This window comes from Mustela erminea, chromosome 15 (genome assembly GCF_009829155.1).
Source record: "Mustela erminea isolate mMusErm1 chromosome 15, mMusErm1.Pri, whole genome shotgun sequence".
Taxonomy (NCBI): domain Eukaryota; kingdom Metazoa; phylum Chordata; class Mammalia; order Carnivora; family Mustelidae; genus Mustela; species Mustela erminea.
The window spans coordinates 55,017,006-55,036,428 of NC_045628.1; the positions used below are offsets into that span (position 1 = coordinate 55,017,006).

General features: G+C 42.5%; 1 protein-coding gene across 11 annotated transcripts in view; it reads right to left on the reverse strand.

Moving 5' to 3' along the window:
- ENOX1 (ecto-NOX disulfide-thiol exchanger 1) overlaps positions 1-19,423 on the reverse strand; it is a 568,976-nt gene that overhangs the window by 410,503 nt on the left and 139,050 nt on the right. For 2 of the 11 annotated variants that reach the window (XM_032314935.1, XM_032314934.1), the window contains exon 1: positions 14,007-14,186. The exons of 8 other annotated variants lie outside the window; for them this stretch is intronic. The gene's annotated coding sequence lies outside the window, so the exon portion shown is untranslated. Of the gene's footprint in view, positions 1-14,006; positions 14,187-17,355; positions 17,832-19,423 lie in introns of those variants that run through there. One more of the 11 variants, XM_032314931.1, reaches the window with a different exon arrangement.

The window sequence follows — 19,423 nt, forward strand, 5'->3', positions numbered from 1 at the left end:
ATAAACTGTGTTAATCTCTCTCACCTTTCTATGCCTCAGTCAGCCTTCCCTGGGGCAAAAGCTGGTATATTAGGACTGGCTCTGTCCCAAGTGTTGATTGGGGACATCGTTCCTGTCTCCCACCTGCCTGCTGGGCACAGCTGTGGTGAGGCTGGGCAGCAGAACACTGTTGGCTTTCATGAGGAGGCAGAGAGGAGAGAGACTGCTCTTAGAGGCACCCAGAATGTGGCACTGGGCTGGGTATGAGGGATGGGGAGCACAGAGCATCTCATCCCCCCCCATTAACTGTGGCAACAGGCCCTCAGGTGGGCCAAGGTAACCCAATCAGAAAGATTTCTCAATAGACCCAAATTTCCTGGTATGGGTTTCTCCCAGTTCCCACAGGTCAGCGCTACTTCAAAGACAAGGGAAGAACTGACATCCCAGAGACCTCTTCCAGGCCAGCAGCGGCCTGGATGTCTACATGAAGAATTTCCCAGGCCTTACTGGGTCATCATTTCACTACTACCTTGGGACCAAAAGGGAAACACTGGAAAGAAAAGGGCAAGGTGGGGAGAAACCATTATGGTCTAACTTTATGGAGAACAGCATTAGCTTTCTAATGGTGCTGCTGGGGAGCCCCACTTCCTAAAGCCCAGAGTCCTCAGCTTACAGCCCCTCCTCATTCACGGAATCCCAACCCTGGCCTCACACTCATACCTGGAAGTTATTCAGAGCCAACTTCCCAAGAGCTCAAAATACTGCGCGCAAGTATTCATTTTTATTAATCTACTAAATCTCCACAAAGTTCCTTTCCCCTTGGTTAGAAATGAACAAAACACAGGACTAATCTCTTAACGTCTTTTTCAACTGGCGGAGCATGATTTAAAGAGAACAGACACTCTACCACAGGCAGTACAGAAAGTTAAGGAGGACGCTCAGAAATACTGGTCCCTAAAGGAGAAAAAAAAAAAAAAAATCAATAGCACCTCCACAAGCCTTTGCCCCTGAAGCTCCACAGGCCACACGACACCCAGGAAGGGCCAGGCCCACCCCCAGCCCTTCCTAGTCTCAGACACCGAGGAAGCGGGAGGCACGTTCAGGGCATGTATGGATTAGGTTGTTCTGATCTCGGGGGCAGTTGTCACGTGTGAATTCAAGTCGTTTAAGAACAACACTAACAAATGCTCACTGAGGATCTTGGCTTTATCTACAGAGATGTTCAAAAACGCTCTTTATCTCCTGTTTCTCCCCACTCTTAGTAACCATCTCCCCCGACACCTCCAGTGTTGTCCGTCCCTAATGGCTCCTCGACAAATCAACTTGAAAATGGTAAGCACGTTTCACCTCTGTCCCGCCAGGATTTCACAAGGTTGAGAATGTGGGTTTAGTTCAAAACTCATCATTACAAAACCGACCTCATCCCATAAAGGGAAAAACCCCAATCGTAATTCTCTGCTGAGAGTCATTAGAGAAAGCCCAGGAAAGAAAAGGGGGAAGGGTCAGAGAGCGACTCTTTAGCTTACAGAAGCACACACCACTTTATTCAAGTCCTCTGCTAACAAGCATATATATGGACTAGGAGATTTTTATCACTACAGCTTCATTCTACAAAATAGCATTGCATTTGCTCATCTTTCTGGATGGCCACGAAATAACGGTACATCTTGTAAATATAGGTTGGTTACTTTGGAGAGGGGAGTAGGAATTAATTTTAAACCTATCACATAGTTTCAAGTTATTTCCCATGAGATTTCATACCAGGCCACAGCACTGGAAGCCATAATTTCCATATTTATTGGAAACAGCATCTCAGCCAAAGTGGCGCATTGTGTTCTCACAGTGAGACCTCACTGGGGGAAATAGAATTAACTCACACTATCATCATAAGTGTCTAGGGCCTTTTTTCAAAAAACTGTAACATTTGATCCCCTAATTCAGAGAAATTTTCTTCAAATCCACTGCACTTTAGCAAAGACTATAATTGGAGGAGCTGATTTCAACCCTAATAAACTTCTTTGCCAACCTAACCGAAGAAGTTGAAATCTGTGTTGTGCAAATGGCTGTTTTTTATTTTTGACTCAAATGTCTCCTAGCATTACTGCTTAGCTGGGTCTCTGTTTATCTATTGTTATGTATTTTATGCTCCAAGTTTCACAGTCTGTTAAAATAAATTTTTATATGAAAAAAAATCTGTTTTCACTGTGTATTTTATATGTGAAAACTACATGTGCTCATGTGTTTGTTTACATGTGCTCATGTGTGTGTCTATATGCGGGTAAGAGTATATAGGCTCACATATATTCTAACTGCAAAGAAACAACTGATGAAAAAAGAATGCTCTATCTATCTTCCTTCCTTTCTTTCTTTCTTTCTTTTTTTTTTTTTTTTTTTTAAACTAGGCTCCACACCCAGCATGGAGCCCAACCCGGGGCTTGAACTCACAATTCCAAGTTCAAGACATGAGCTGAGATCAAGAGTTGGATCCTTAACCAACTAAGCCACCCAGGCACTCCTGGAATGCTATGTCTTTCACATATAATATAACTGAATATTGGATTTTAAAACCACTGATGGTTGTCATTAGGTTATTAATTCATTGAGGCTTCCAGCTTAGAATACAACTGCCTATAACTTTGGATTTTTAGTTTTAGTTTCCTTTGTTCTAGGAATATTAATACCTTTTTAGAAACTACAGACAGCATGGGTATGAACATGAACACATTCACCACCAAACTTATAAACAAACTCTTGCATGAAAAGCTTGAGAAACTAGGTAAAATTAGCTAAAGAGAACAAACTGGCTATTGTATAAAATTGTTAAGAACCCGGTATTTTCTTAAAAAGATTTCACTAATAGCATAGATTGGTATTAGTCTTAGATCACCAGTATGGATTCCATCCATTCATGCTCATTCATTGATCTTTTAATTAATTAATTAAACTGAAAGTAAACAGCATTGATCCAGACAGTCTTGAGTGAGGAGCGAGCATTGACCTTTGGGGTTGAAAACGGTACTCTCCATAATATATCTTGTGGTAGTTGAGGAATCTGATCCAGCATGGTTTTTGTTTTTGTTTCTAAAAATCCCTTTTACATCTCTAAGTGGTTTATTTAGAAAATTTCCAATGCTGTTTTAAATAAAAATCTTTCTTGTTATTTTTTTATATAAAAATATTTTGTCAGGGTTGCAAAAATAATCTTAAAATACTTCCCAAAAATTATTGCATTCAGAGTAGAATATATACCCCCTAAAAAGAGAGTATTTGTTTTTATCTCTGAGTAGCTAAAACCATGCAGTCTGCTTATTCCCCACTTAAAAATGTCATATTTCTAAGGAAAACAAATGAGGTTTTCAGGTTCATCATTAATCACATCTACTTCCACAGCTCCTCAATTCCAAGATTGGCATTTTTTTTCCCACACTTAAGATTTTCGGTTGTTTGTTTTTAATTAATTTATTTTAGAGAGAGAGGGAGAGAGAGAGCTTGCAGGTGCACACACCAGCCAAGGGGGACAGACAGAGGGAGAGAATCCTCAAGGAGACTTCTGGCATCCCAAGGGTGGAGCCTCATGCCTGCTGGATCTCAGGACCCATGAGACCATGACCTGAAATGAAACGAAGTCCCATGCTCAACGGACTGAGTAACCCAGGTGTCCCTGCATTTTAAGGTTTTTGAAAATGAGATACATCTTAAAATAACATCTAGATTCAATGTGGGTACGTTTTCTTTAAATTCCAAAAGACTATATTGTGTCTGGCGATCCACAGATTATTGTACATGAGAAAATACACGATTTTCCCCATAATTTTTCTACTGTAAGTTTCCGCTAGATGCTTGCTATAACAGTATCTCTAACACAGAGAAATCCCTAGAATCAGATTTGATGATGGCCTAAGACCCACAGTCAACCCCCCTTTTCCCTTGAGAGGAAAAGTGGTGGCAACGGCAGACACTAAAATGAATGGAAAAGTGAAATGCTTTCTCCAGCAAGCTCTTCAACGAGCAGTGGTCATGTGACTCTGTTCTGGCCAGTGCGGGGAATTCTGGGACCTAGTAGTTCCAGGAAAGCTTGCATTTAATTTAACATGAAGAGAAGAAACTTGGCTGGTGTGTCCCTTTTTCCTCTCTTCTCACTGTCTTACCTTTTAAGGATGATGGTACAAGGCTTAGAGAGGTCAAAATAACACCCCCAAACTATGCAGCTGGTAAGCAGCAGAGCCAGAGGCAAATCAGCCTCGGGGCAGTAAGCCAATTCCTTTGGAGCCCATTTCTTTACAGTGCTAAAATGTTAGTCCAGTGATATGCATGAAGCAACTCAAATTTCATCATGCAACCCTTCATGTAACTAGCAAAATATAAAAACAGCACTCTCAAATAGGAAAAAGTCTGTCTCTACCCACTCACCCACCCACCAAAGAAAACCTGCCCAGAATGGTCTGTCTTGTTGGAGAAACCCACTCTCACTGCCCGCTAAAATTCTGAAACCAAATAAGCATCACTGGTGTTCTTTGACTGAAGCAAGGGAGATATTTTATTATCTAATGTCAATCTTTTAATACACCTCCCGATTACTTGCTAGATCTAGAAAGCACACACATGCACACACAGTCTAAAGTAAAATCAAGAAAAACTAAAACAGCAAAACTTTCACCTTTCAGTAGTTTTAACCACAGATCATTGAGCCTGCTTGGGCCAGAGAAAGTAAATAAATTAGCTAATCTGTTAATAAATGGTGTTTTCATTACTGAAAATAATTTCCCTTGTGCCTCCATTAAATATGATTGAACAGATATTGAAGGAACAGAGATTTGGGGGGGGAAACCCAGGTACCTTGGACCCAATCTCAGCAGGGCTGAAACTCAAATCTCAAGTCTTTCGGCCTCCAGATTTGGCTTTAGGACCTCAGAGATCCTGAGTCCAGAAAGGCAAATCAAGTAGCCTCATTGCTAATGAGATATAAGAATTAAATCCAGACCCAGATTGTTGTCCAAATTTGTTGAGCACCTGCTGTGAGTAAAGTGTTTTCCTAGAGATGAGGGACATCAGGATAGAACATACTCTCAAGGCACTCAAGCCTCTGTGACCATTGTGTGATCTAAATCAATTCAACTGAAATCAGAGACACCACGAGTAATAGAATATTTTTTTAAAAGAAGTGCCTCTGAAGATATCTCAAAGTAAAAAGAAGCTGACAACCCTCTAAAATATAAATAGTCAAGATAAAAATGACCAGAATTATAATGGTCACAATGATAACATTTATTATTGAGCACTTACTACGTACTAGGCAATATTTTAAATGCTTTTCAACTTTTAATACACAACTAGACCATTTAGATACTAGTATCCTAATTTTACAGATGAATGAACAAAAAAGATTAGAGCATTACTTAATAACTTGCCCAAATTTCCATATGCTAATAATCACTACACAATTCAGTCTCCAATTTCAAAAGATTCTGCCACTTCCTATAAACAGTTTTTTTTTAAAGGGGTAACAACTGTCACACACATAGTTTTATCTGCCTCTATGGGTTTGTTGATTTTGAATATTTCAAAATTTAGTCAATATCAAGAAAAAAAGCTAGGAGCTGAAAGCTGAAATACTACCCATTCAGAATTGGCCATTTGTGATAAATAAATAAATCGATATGGTGAAGAATACAGAGACTTTAAACGGGAGAGATTCCAACACATTTTTCTTTAATTAATTGTGAACTGAAGAAATTATTGGGAGAAAAAGAAGGTATTTTTAGAAAACCAATTAAACTTAGCTTGTGGGTGTCACTGACACTAAGGTCATCCCAATAAAAGGATTTTCAAAGTAATAGAAGCAGATCTTAGTGCAGAGACACCCAAGAGATGGCTACTATAGAATCAAAAACCAGTTTGCCCCAGTGTTCAAGGGGAAGAAAGTATTGACCTCATGTCCCCAAGATTCCACTGGGATTGGATGTCTTTACTCGATTAAGTACTCATGCATGATACCATCTAAAAATTGCTGACCCCACAGCTTTGTGCAGATAACTTTCTGTAGCCTCAACAGCTCTGTTTATTGGAATATCCATTTTCCTGTCTTAGAGCCCAGAGTCTAAACTTCCTCCACATGAGCTGACATTCTACTTCTTCATTACGGCTGCATTTGTACTAGAAGGTGTGGGATATTTGTGTCCATGATTATATACAGTCCAAGGTAAAGAAAAATATAAGTAGAACATAAAATGCAAGAAATATTCCAATTTCAGTGTCTTTCAAAGTAAAACAGTTGTAATTACGTAGAAAAAAAAATTAAAAATTAAAAATTAAAAAACCCTTTAAAAACTAACTCGGTCTGTAGACAAAGAAAAATTGTCACAAAGATTTAAATGTGTGCATGTGTCCTGTCTCACTAATGTGCACTTTTCCGTACCACATCATCATGTTCTTAAGAGCAAGGGTTAGATTCAGAAACCTCATCTCACAGGGGATGCAAGGCCTGAGGGTGGGTACACAGGTTGTGTCCCCAGGGCCTGCGTTCTGGCTGTGAATGAACTGAGGAGAGAAGTTAACCACCATGATCAGTTTAGTTACTACAGACCCTCCCTCTGGCAAGAGCTTATTTAATATGATTTGGACTAAATAGAAATAATGTCATCGTCTAGTTACCTCCATTAACAACCAGTTGAGACTAGTTTTGAAATATCTTGCAAATCGTTCATCCGCTCCCCCCCCTCAGAATAGCTACTATCTCGGAAGTTTAGGCATGTGGTAGTACACTTAGCCAGAAGGAAAGGTTTGACCCAATCTCTAAGCAAAGCCTTTAACATTTTCTATGGAATGTGAAGACACACTGAATTGTCTAAATATGACATTTCCCCCTTATCTGCAGTTTCCCTTTCTCTGGTCTCAGTTATCTGTGGTCAACCATGGTGCAGAGGCAGATGGTTCTCCTGATGCGTCATCCGACGGTCATTAGCGCCTAACTCCGCATCACGGTATCGGCGTCATTCCCTTCACTGCATCCCACCGCGCGGGCATCTATCTTCTCACATCATCACAAGACAAAAAGGGGGAGTGTGGTATGATAAAATACTTCAAGAGAAACCACATGCATGTAACATTTATTACAGTGTGTATTGTAATCGTTCTATTTTATCATTATTGGTAATCTCTTACTGTGCCTACTTCATAAATTAAATGTTATCATAGGTATGTAGGAATAAGAAAAACACAGTATAGAGATATATAGGCTTTGGTATTATCTGAGGTTTTAGACATCCAGTGGGGTCTTGGAGCGAATCCCTTGCAGATAAAGAGGGGATCCCGGTACACACACACATTTGGCATAAAGGCTGTTTTCATCATATAGTGCTTTTTTCTACATGTGGCAGTGAGTAGAGATTTACATATTTGGAGGAGGCAAGTGCCTTATCATTTATCTTCCTTCATCCCATCCGCTGACATACAATTTTCCCCTCTCTCGCTCCCTATCTCCTCAGTCTTGGCCACTTTATATTCAAAACATAGTAGCTGCTTATTTTTAAAAGTACAGAATTTTACTTAACTCTCTTCTGCTCGTTGTGCTTTCTCATTCCATTCCCCCTGCAAAGCTCTTAAGTTGTTTGTCAAATCTAAAATATCTCTCCTACTTTTCATTGGAGAGACTGATTAAATTGATAAAAATAGAATCCCAAATTGTCACAGCTCTTTTAGTCATCTTAATTAATTGTAATTAGTTTTTTAAATATTCAGCTCCTGATTTCCCATAAAACTGAGGGCATCACACACATGTGAGCTGTCATTATTTCTTAATACTAGCACTGGTAATAGAAAGGCACCCGTCCACTCTTCCCTATGGTCTCTCATACTCACAACCCTGATTAGTATGTGTGTGGCTGGTAAGTAATTGAATTAATTTTATAGTGAGTGACATATTTTGAAATCTGCAAAGCATCTTATTCTGGGAATTTAAGCTAACCCTTGCTTTTCCCTAGGTAGCTCTCTGCATGCCTGCAATAGTAAGTGGGAGCAGATTCTTGACTTTCCCATTAGCATCTAGCAATTTACGAGCGTTTGATATCCATGGGATGATTTTTAAAGGATGATTTTAATTCCCCAATGCACCTAGATAACTAGAAAAATAATAGACAATAAATGAGTACTTTAGAGAAGGAATTTAACTAAGAATTTAAGGCTTCACCCAAGCTGAAAGTAATCAAAAAAAACTTCGTAATGGTCCTGAACTGACTTCAATATTCCCTTTACATTATTAAAGGAATGTATCAGCTTTGAATAACTTATTTCACTTAGGCTGCACAACTATACTACGAAGCAGTAGTGACTATCTATGATTTTTAGGTGAGGAAATTGAGGCTGAGATATTGTAGGTAAACTACAGAATTAAGAATTAGCAGAGCTGGGGTTCAATCCAGATGCAGCTGCATTTAAAGCCATGGTCAGAGCACTGCCCCAGCTCCCAGGCAGAATGTGGGTCCTTGAATTTCCTGACATCTACAACACCATGTAGGTCCTTTTATCAAGTTTACACCTAAAAATATTCAAAGTTCAGTTATTTCATGGATATCATTTGGGTTCAGTTTATGCCTGACAACATACTATATAGGCAATGATAGGTCTATAATTCTTAAGCACGGCCAAAAATAAAATTGAACACATCTGGAGAATGAAAAAATAAAATATAAAGAAACTTGTACAACAAATAATAATTCTCCCAATAAGAATCTGCCTAGAAAATTTAAGATTGAAATCAAAGGAAAAGCGTGTGTTATTCTAAGCAAAAATCTTTGCATAAATTCCTATCAGTATCATCCACTGTCAAAGCATAAAATTCTTACTGTTGTAACTCCTGTAACCTAAGTTGATCGAAGAGACAGACCATCAACCGTATACCCTCTGCATACTCCACGTAAAGAACTTTTAATCGATATATCATTTGATTACCAATTCATTAGAAGTTCTGAATTCCCTGGTAATTATTTAAGCAAAAGTTTGGCTGGATCACTATCCTACAATATTGAGTAGAACTCACTAGGCAAAGAGAATTAGAAATGGATTTTTTTTTTTCTCAGACAGAATTCAGATTATATCCATTCACAGAAACAATTCTGTGCATTGAAAGACAAATACCTACCATGGGTCACTATTAAGAATTCAGCCAATTACGTACTAGTTTCTAATGGGAGACTTTGCTACTTGTCTCATGACAGCTTTTATTCCAGACTCTCTTTTCAAGGATGTTTGTGAAGCCAACAGCCTTGAAGGATGAAGACAGTGTCTCCCTCCCCGACAGGACAGATTTGTTTCCCGACCAGGGTGATAAAGGCTGGGCAAGTTTGCCAGTAGCTCTTTACAAAACTGGTGATTTCCTAAACTCTGTGTTCCTCAGCTGTGACACAGACCCACCATGGCCTGGTCTGAATTGTCCCATCTGGGAGCTGGGGGACAAGGGAAACCAGTAGAAATAGGAAGCCATATCATGAGGAACAAAGTCCTTTGTGTCTGACCCAAAGATTTCATGTCTTCTGCCAGCATATAGGAAGTGGTGGCAGGCGCACTTATTAGCTTACAGGCAGGGTAAATTTAAAAGCCTTTGCAACTCTTGATAGTTGTGTATTACTGACTATTTGAGTAAGTATTTTAAAAGGCTCACTAACTCCAAGGTAGTTAGTGCCTCCTTCTGAAGCTTTCACTTGTGCTCAATTACGTCAAACCCACTAAAGAATTCCACTTCAAAGCAAGAAACTCTTGGAACTGTCTGGCCACACTCTAGCCACTACAGTGAGGGAGGTGGACCTAAGTGGTGGAGGCCTCCCCTTTTGATGACCACATTTGGATTATCAGAGCTATCAGGACCACGGGTCTGGACACTAAAGACAAGCTAGCCTTCTTACTCCATGATTGATGGCTTGCTTTCACAGGCTGATCTGGAAATCCCTGCCATCAATCAGTCTCTCTCACAGAGGCCATAGGAAGATGTCCTGTCTTGCCCACACTCTCCAGTTTATCCCCCAGGGCAACACAAACCAGACACCTTTTGCATGCTCATACATAGTACTTTTCCTCACGCTATTGTTTAGGCACGTGGACAGTAAAGACCAATCTTTAGAGTACTTCACAACAACAATTTGATCTTTCTCCCTCCCTGGAGATGTGGACAAAAAAGAATTTGTTTTTTTTTTTTTTTCTAGAGGCTCAATGTGTTAACCCAGGCCTCGATCTGGTAACTGATATAGTGGACACTAAACTCAGGGCTTCTGACTTGTCCTATGTTCCATTCTAGTCTTTGTACTTCATGAAACTCAGAAGCCCAACGGATGGTTCAGTGGAAATGTCTCCCTCACCAACCCCTCAACAGGAACTGCTGGTGAGCTGCGAGGTTCTGTGACCTCCCAAGCACAGACAGCATCTTCGCCTCTCCCCACTGCAAGTGGCTACATCAGACATACAGTACGGTCTTCCCTATGCTTCCAAGGCAGAAACCACAAGGTCCAAACAACAAGCAAGCCTGCACACCCGCACAGAAATGGAGGCTCTGCTCCCCAGCACCCCATTCTGTCCTCTCACAGGCTCCTTTGGTCACCCTATAATTGGCCCCATGAGCGGTAGGAGAGTACCGTGGGAGCAGAGTCTAGAGCCAGATGGCCTCGGACTTTGAAGCCTGGCTCAATCACTTATTAGTCTGGGGTTAACCTGTTTGTGCCTTAGTTTCATTAGCTGTACAATGGGGACAATGAGAGTACCTCTATCACAGGACCATTGTAAAGATTACATAAATGAAATAAATCCTCCAAACAGGCCTGTACTCAATAAATCTTGTCTGTCACCAGTGTTACCTGTTATCACTGTCACCACTACTATGCTGCTTTGAGTGTTCTTTGGGTCCACTGATCCCTTTCTGGTTAGCACCCCAGTTTCTATCAGGCCTGGTTCTGAATTCAGGTGAGCTTCTGCAGGGTCTCCTTACCCAACAAAACAGCAGTGTAGGCTGGCCCAGCCCATCACCAGAAACAGCACTGTCAAGGAAAATATAATGAGCTTTACAAATATTTGTTGAATGAATAAAAGAATTGGAAATTCTTTCTTTCACAGTATATATTCTAGAAGAGAAATGAGACTGTCCCTCCACCTCTCTTGTGAGTAAATCCGTGTGGTAGACAGAAGAGTGACACCTCCTCCCCCTACAAGATGTCCGCAGTGTATTCCCCAGAACGAGAATATGTTACCTAACGTGGCAAAGGATACTTTATAGGAGTGATTAACATTAAGCACATTGAGATGAGAGGTTTTCCCAGATTATCAAGTAAACTCAATTTAATCACATGAGTCCTTAACTCGTAGTTATGGAAAGTCGGAGACATGGCAGCATGAGAAAGACTCTTCCACCCTTGCTGGCTCTGAAGATGGAAAGGGGTCCCAGACTACAGAACGTGTGCAACTTCTAGAAGTGGAAAAAGGCAAGAAAACAAAATTTTCCCTGGAACCTCCAGGAAGGAGAGCAGCCCTGCTGACACCTTGACTTTAGCCCAATCCCCCTTGTGTTGGACTTCTGACTTCCAGAACTTCAAGAAAAGAAATCTGCACATTTAATCCATTAAATTTATGGCAACCTGTTAGCACAACAATCTCCCCTCGGGATTCTTCTACCAGGAAAGACCACTACCCTGTTTCTGGGCCCTGTCCTGTGGGAGGAAGCAGATGAAGCAACAGAAAAGCACATATTTACCCACTAACTCATCCACTGATTGCTTCACTGAGTAAATTTATGGAGCACATCCCGTGGGTCAGTTACGGTTCTACGTGTGACAGAAAACAACAGTCAACCAAGAGTCGGGGTTGGCTTCTGTTCTCATGGAGCTTCTGTTCCAGGGGTAAGACAGAGAGACACTACACAGGCCAATAAATAAATAAAATAATTTCAAACGGTGCTAAGTGCTGTGAATGAAGTAAAACAGGATGATGACAGGGATCACAAGAGGCAGAGCTGGGGGGAAAGGAAATTGAAGGCTGGGTGGGAGGAAGGTTCTCTAAGAAATGACAATTTAGCTGAAATCAAAGACGTACAAGAAGCCTGGAGGACAAAGACCCAAGTCAGCTCCCGAGCCAGTAACCCACAGCTGACCTGGCCTTCCTAAGTATACTCTAAGAGATGAAATACCCACTCTGAGAAATTGACAGGACCTCTTGCTCCGAGGGAAAGTGCACTGTGTGAATTGCTACGCTCATTTTCCTGTCCTCACTCTTCACAAGCATGACTTTAAAGGCTTTATTTTTTAACATATTTTATGAGCAGTGTAAAGGCAGCATTATCCCAGAGTCCCTGGATATTACTCTCCAGGAAAGCCCTGAGTGCTCTCCTTCTGTGAATATGGATGTGGTCAGATTCCTGGAGACAGCTGGATTGCTGGTCTGTGACAGATCTCCCTGAGGCCGGTGGCTGCCTGTCTCTGGGACACTGGCCCCGGGACTGAATCCATCGCTCAGGTTCGGACTGTGATGGAGAGCCACAGCCTGCGCAGACCACAGCCAGCTCCCCTGCACCCTTCGTTACGACAGACTATCAAAGTACGTAGGTGGTGGGCAAATGTATAAAATCCTCTCTCATACCTATCCTGAGGAATGACGGTCTTTGATATCTAAAACATACAGACACAGAACAGGTCACTCAACTTATCTATTGCATAATGTCTTGCTCTGACATCTATGATTAAACAGTGAAAACAGCTCCAGTATGGGTAAGGGTTGTCACGGTGTCATTAATTATTTCTCTCAACTGTTCCCTTCATAGGTTCTGAAGGTCAAACTTGACTTCAAGTAATCTGTCTCAGCCCAGAGTCCCCAGAGTGTGCAAATGACCCCAGATACCCTGCTAAGAGCTTCTTCCACATGTACCTGCCCATGGAGAAGATGGCAAAGCTGAGGTACACAAAATCCGCCAGTTCTAGGGCTGTTCCGCCATTTCTGTCATTTTATACGGTAATATAATGAACTTACAGAGAGACTTTATATTAAGCGAGAAGGCTTTGTGGTAGGGGAGAGGGAAGCAGAGACAACACTACATAGTGATAATTCATTGACTCTGAGAACGCTGCCCAGGTTTTAGACCAGAGTATCTGGGTTTGATTTCCAACTCCATCATATAGTAACTATATGACCTTGAACAGGACACATCTCTGACCAAGCATCAGTGCCTTTTTTCTCTATAAATTGAGGTCAAAAGCAACATCCTTCCTGTCTGCTTCAGAGGGTTTTCATAATTACAAAATGAGACATACCTGGTAAACTACAGAATATAATGATAAACCGAAGGTCCCCCCGGTGCCTTCTTGTTCATGGTGCTGCAAATATGTTGACTTAAGGCAACAGACTAAGTCCCAATTCCCTATACAGCACCCATGATTTTTCTCCTCGGCTACTCCCTCTGGGATGCCCCGGGGGTGGTGGGAGTGAATGTCGACCACACACACAGAACTAAGGCCTGCCACTCGACAGCCCTCCTCTTCTTTGCTTTTCCTCTGCTCCACTGACCCGTCACTCTGCCATCCACAAGTCACAATGGACGCTGCTGACAACATTGTCTGGGCTAATAACTTCCTCTAGAACACCAGCCTCAAGGCCCAGTCATCAGGGAGACCATTTCTAGTCTTGGGCCTTGCTCTTCCTAAAAAAGGGCCACCGAAAAAGAGCTATTTTGTCAATCAGTTCTTGGTAGGGGGCAGCAAACGTTATCTGTTAAGGGACAGACAATAAATATTTTAGGCTTCAAAGGCCTAAATATTGTCTCTGGAACATTCTTCTTTGCTTTCTTTATAGGGCTTTAAAATTTTGAAAACAATTCTTAGCCTTTTATCCTTACAAAAAACAGGCCACAGCCTGGATCCGTCCCAAGGCTGGTGTTTGCTGACCCCGGCTTTATGCTGCAGCCCTCACTCATGCCACAACACACTTGTTTTTGTGTGTGCGAGGAGGGGTCTGCCCTTGGTAAGGGGGGGTTGAGGGCAAGCTGGTTATATCAGAGAGGGTACCTGGAACCACTGCTCCCTCAAACATCCAGACCCTGTCGCTCAGTCTCCTCCACTCTGGCAGATGTCTTCACTCATGGCTTTCTCTCAGGGACCCCGTCACTTCCCTCGACCCAGCCTCTTCTGGGGACTGCTAAGCCATTGGAGAGATCAGTACATGTGTGAACTCCAAAAGGATTCAGTTCTTACACTCAGGCTCCTGAGCTCTCTGTAAATCAAGCATGTAGCCTCCACGTCCCTAAACATTCTATGACAGTTAGAAGCCACCACTCTGCCCATGGCACATGGGACCTTGCACTGGAGTTACCCAGGAGAAAACCAGCCTGGTAAAAATGCATCTCTGAGACACCCAGGACACTGTATGCATTTATTAGCTGCTGTGCTCATTATCAAAAGAGGAAGAGGAGAAGGGAGAGGGGAAGTGAGGAAGAGAGAGAGAGATGAGGAGGAATGGAAAGAGAAACCACTGTAGAATATTTTATCTGGACTTCTTACTGATCACAAAATTATCTGTACTAGGCACTTACATCTGATTCATCACACATAGTCACATAATTCAGAAGCCAAAGCAAGGTCCCCACCATTTATGGTTGAAAGGGGAGGGAGTAGATTTGGTTTTCCTTTTAATGTTTTCCCCTCTTAACAGAAAACTTCACTTTGTTTCTCCTTGATTTTCCCATATTTACTGTAAGTCTGGGCATCGAAAAGCTTATAGGGTACCCAACTACAAATGATGCAAATGACGCCCTTGCAACTCCCTGGTAGGTTAGGAGCTGGTGTCCCTTCTGCTCTGGGTCTCGTATGATTTGGCGGGCAGGTGGTGCCTTGGTTGGGAAGGACTCAGGGGTGGAGTTCACCCCCCTCACCTGGCAGATCCAGCTGTGGCCCAGGACACACAGTTTGGTGAGCAGACCCAAGACAGATTCTCATCCCAGCTCATGCCCTTTGCCAGGCTGCCCAATGCCGCACAAAGTGTCTGACCTGGGTCTTGAGTCCACGTCCACAGGCCAGATGAATTGAGTCCATTTCGTGCAGCTCTTTGTTCGAAGCTGACGCAGAGGTTACCAATGGTATTTATGGTGGTGGTGGTGGTCGTCCCAGTACAGCTTGTCAGCTAGAGAGTCTTTGCTCATTATCACTTAATTAAAGCTGATACTGAGGTGGAGAAGGTAACTCAGGTCGAGTGGTCCACAGTGTTGGCAAGGTGCAGAAAGAGGGAGCTTAACAGTCCACGAAGATGTGCGGCTCAGATAGGACACAGCAGTGGACTGCTGAGGTTGAGAATGGGTGTCTGCTTCCCACAAGGGACGCTGAACCACCATGAGGTCTAAACCAAAAGATGTTGTTCAGTACTGGGAAGGAAGGTTCATGAAGCCTTGTTGGAGCCGGACAGAAGAGGCAAGTAAGCAGCTGAGAAGCCACGGGGCCAGTGAGGAGGAGTCACTTGTCCCACTGGAAAAAGGACAGAACGTGGCTGTGGCCATGGCCTAGAGATGTGCGAGAGAAACAGTCCATCGCCACCTGGGAGCTGCCTGGCAGAACCCCGCGACAGATTGGAAGGGGAGAGGAAAAGGTCACGGCTGGGTCAAGGGTGACTAGAGCTCCCTGCCTGAGGAAAGGACGGAGGGCTGTGTTTATGTTGCCAAGACAACAAGACTAAATGGCAGCCGGAGAGGCGACAGAGTCTCTCTCTGGGATTCTCCCCTTCTGGGTTATGAAGTCCAGAACCGCTCTTCCACTTAAAAGTACAAAATGCCACTCTGTTAGGTGAGGGGAGCTCATCAGCTGAGCTGACTCACCCCCACTCGTACCAGAATGCTGCAGGTTGCAATCCTGCTTCAGAAACACACGTTTTTCAGCACTGTGAATGGAAACCAACATCTGCAACACCTCATCCAAGCCCATTCATAGGAAAGATAAATACATAAAAACAGTGTAACCTTTAGCATGATGCATAATTTCTTTAAACACGGAGAGCTTTGTAGCGACGATCTACCTTTCCAGGAGAGAATGCACTACATATTTTTCTCTGGAAACTAAAGATACTACATATAAATTTGAAAACATATATTTCTTCAAAGTATTAATTTTTAAAGCGGCCAAAATTGCTAACAACCAGGGAAAGTACTGATTTATAAATTATGTTCTCGGCATAGAGTATACATTGTGAATTTGCATGCATATTAAATGCAAATAACCAGACGAGCATAACATTAAGGCTTTAAATTTATATGTGCAAAAGACAGTAAATTCTAACGTTAAAATTCTTTCCAGAAAATATTAACTCCCCAAACCCCACGTGATTGTCACACAGCCAGCAGAGCAGTCTCACTTCAGGGCTTAAGAAATCCATAACCTCTTACCCCCAGGCTCACCCCGCCTCACCAGGCAGAGCGGACAGGATCATTTGGCATCATGTAGGACAGAACAGAAGGACTCTGACATCGCCCAGCTTTTCAAACAAGAATTTTTTTTTTTTTTAAGGATTTTATTTATTTATTTGACACTGAGAGAAAGAGAGAGCGCGCGCGCACAAGAGAGAGGCAGGGGAGAGACAGGCAAAGGGAGGGCGAGAAGCAGCCTTCACACTGAGCAGGGAGCCAGATGTGGGCTCAATCCCAGGACCCTGGGCTCATGACCTGAGCTGAAGGAAGTCGCTTAACTGACTGAGTCACCCAGGCACACCTCAAACAAAATGTTTAAAATAATTCAACATAACAGAGGTATGATGAAATTGCCACCATAGAATCACTCAGAGAATCTGTTTCCAGTGTAAAGATTTCAAATTGAAGAAGTGGGGCAAAATACGGCTGACTCTGTTCTTTCGCTAAGGCAAAAAAAAGAAATTTGTGACGGCAAAATTTTAAACATCAGCCTGGTAGGCTATCGTGCTCAGATATGTGTTCCAACATCAATACAGATGTTGCTCTAAAGGTATTTTGTAGATGTGATTAATATTATTCATCAACTGACCTCAGATGAAGAAGATTCCCCTGCATAATCAGAGTGGGCCTCATCCAATCAATTGATGGCCTTAGGAGCAAAAACTAAGTTTCCACAAGGAATTCTACCTGAAGACAATAAACATCGAAATTCTGACTAAGTTTCCAGCATGCCAACTTGTCCTATAGATTCCAGACTTAAGGATCTATCAACACCTGCCTGTCCGGCTGTCCTAGGAGTTTCAGACTTTTCAGCTGCCACAATTACATGAGTCGATTCCTTAAAATAAATCTCTTCATACATACTGTACATACACACACACGTATATGTGCCTGTTAATTCACTTTCTTGGAAAAGCCTGATGCAAGATTCAAAAGCACTTCCAGTTTAGAGAACCAACAAAACTTACAGTATTCTAATCCATCCCAGCGGGCAGGTGAGTGCTGGTTGATCTTATTTACAATGGAGAGGCTAATGCTTTTTCTTCCAACTTCTTTAGTTGAGATATGATTGATATTAGTTTCGGGTGAACACCATAATCCTTCAATGTATGAATATGCTGCAAAATGATCACCATAGTTAAGTCCAGTTAACATTGCTATGGATAATTATAAGTTTTTCTTCTCGCGTAGAGAACTTTAAAGGTCTCCTTTCTTAGCAGTTTCCAAACACATGATACAGTCTTGTTAACACTAGTCACCACGCTGTACATGCCATCCTTAGGACATCTTCGTTTTACCACTGGAAATGTGTACCTTTTGACCTCCTTCACCCTCTGGCTAAATCACTCCACTACCGTGGAGTGTAGAATTTTCTTGACAGTTTCATGACACCCACCTAAAGAATTCTCATGGTGCGGTCTTGGGAGAACGAGGGTGAATTATATTTGGACATCTCTCTGGCAGCTGGACTTCCGCTTGGCCAAGATGCTTGGGGCGTTTGCCTTGCTGTGTTTTTGTTGTGAGGTCTCTCCAGATGTTCTGTCTTGGGGGCTGGAACTGCCCCTTCATGTATGACCTAAAAGTCCGATTCATACTGTCGGCTCTAATGAAGCAAATATCTATTTCAAGTTTAGATCAATTTCACGGGTTTGCTGGCATCCTGACCGCTCCTTCTCTGGCTTCTTTTCCCCCTTGGCCTTCTCACAAAGTGTTCACGATGTTCGCGTCCAAGCCTCTGCTCTTCCTTCTCTTCTCTGTGTCGTGGAATGCTTATCCACACACCCAGATCCAGTTACTGCAAACGCACCAAAGATCCGCAGGCCTGTGTTTCCTTCCCTAACCGCTAACTCTCCGCACACTCCTTTATTTATTGCTGCCCAGAGGGTCTCCTGGGAGCTGGTGGAATTAGGGGAAGGGTCTGAGTGCCTCCAAATGAGAACTGATCAACTTAACAAACTCCTATCTTTCGTAATCTGTTCCATTTCCACTGTTCCGTGACTTGCAGGCTCGGAAGAGAACTGACACATTCCAGAAAGTATTTGGACATTTCTTCTGGATACCCTGCTTTGTTTTGTTTTGTTTGTTTTGACTTGCAGGGACTGGAGGAGTTCTCCAAGGCAGCAGCCCTAGGCTTGACTGAAAGTTACCTGTAACTTCTCTTTCTCTTCTATCTTCTCTGTGGATCTTGTCGCCAAGTGCAAGCCCTTCTCCTTTTTCCTTCCCCAGGCGCAGTCCTCCTCATCATGCATCAGCCTTCTTCCTCTTCTGAGTTATTTTGTAACCCACAGCAAGAACCAACCTCCCCCAAATGGCATATTGATCATGTCACTTGTTGCCAAGTGTGCCAAATGTTGCTTTTGAAATTAAATTTCAACCCCAGATTTACGAATCCCCCAGCTGACTCCCTTCCTTCCCTGACTCTCCTCCTTCCCAGCTGTGCCCCACTCCCTTGCCGTAGACCTGTCTGCGGAGCCTCTGCTCTCCAGACAGTGGTGCCAACACTTCTGTCCCGCTATCCTTCCCCATGATATGTTCTTGCTCTCCTTTGAATCTCCACTTAGAACAGCTTCCTCTGCTCATTTTTCACCAGGCAAATTCAAGAGCTGATGGGTTTCCTTGATCCCATATCCCAAAAAACTAACTCACCATGGTTTTCCACCATTTGGTTCAGATCATAAGGCCTGGACTCACACCCGGCTCACATCCAGGAATCCTGGGGCAATAAGCCGGTAACCGCCTGATTAACAACTATCTTGACCTCATCCAAAAGCACCCTTGCTTTTACCATTCTCACAGCGAAGTCTTAAATGAGAAACCCCACCCAAATTTCACCTTTCCTCTTGACAAATTCTCTGAAATACATAAACCTACCTACACAAGTATTACTAGGCAAGCATATCAGGATACATTTCCTACTGTGATTTATGCACATGTTACATACAGGTATGGATGTTTTTTGGAAAATTATTTTTTAAATATTTAATAACCATGACATGGGTAAAATAATACTCTGTTCCTTATGGAACAGTGAGAAGT